The following is a 1,029-nucleotide window of genomic DNA, read 5'->3' on the forward strand; positions in this document are numbered from 1 at the left end:
TATTTTTATATCTCAAACTTATCGTTTGTAAACGACTTAAATCATCTATGCTTATCAAATTACCAATCAAAATTATGATATATTTATCACAAAATATATAATACACGCAAATTGTACAATAATTACTCTTTTAAGGACGATAAAATCTCTTTAAGTATATCGACTTGAGTGTTTTTACAGTTATTGCACACACCCACATTATGAATCAAAATAGATGAAAATTTTGTTTATCCTGAAAAGATAAATCAAAATGAATTAGACACAAATAAACTTCTTCCACCAATGACACAATTAACATGAAACTATTTTACATTTTTTTATGAGAGACACTAATAATATACATAATGAAAAAAAATTGTTCTGATCATAAATTGACCAAAACTATTCCACTAACGAAGAAAATAATACTATAAAATAATATATTATTTTTATTTTTGGGATAGCCGTTGAGATTTCTAGTATAAGGATTATTATTTATAAGAGGGTGAATGATGGGAGGAAAGATGAAGAGGGTGAAGTTAAATTAATTAATAACATTTCACAATTATTATGGCCTAAGAAAAAGGAGAGTTACAGCAATTCATTATTTGTATTATTAAATATTATTTATCTTAATAAATAGAGAGAAATTTAAAAATAGAGAAAACCTCAAAACTTTGAGAAAAAAAATAAATATGAATATTTACTTGTGAGGCCTGCCACATTATCATCCCCGCATTCTTCCTTTATAGAGAGAGATTGTACACCACTTAAAGTAGATATTTAATAACTTTAATCATAAAATATTTATTAAAACATTCTTTAATTACTTCAATTAATTATATTTCTCTTAAATAACACTCCACTATAAATATGATACCATAATCACTTTCGAAAGAAGAGTCCAATTGCACTTGCCTTGACCATAAAGAGTAAAGGATATTAACTTTGTCAGATATTAATTGAAACAATGTTGCAGTCACCTATAGCTAAAAAGAAATTAATTATTTTATTATATATATATATATATATATATATATATATATATAT

This window comes from Capsicum annuum, chromosome 2, assembly GCF_002878395.1.
Source record: "Capsicum annuum cultivar UCD-10X-F1 chromosome 2, UCD10Xv1.1, whole genome shotgun sequence".
Lineage (NCBI taxonomy): Eukaryota > Viridiplantae > Streptophyta > Magnoliopsida > Solanales > Solanaceae > Capsicum > Capsicum annuum.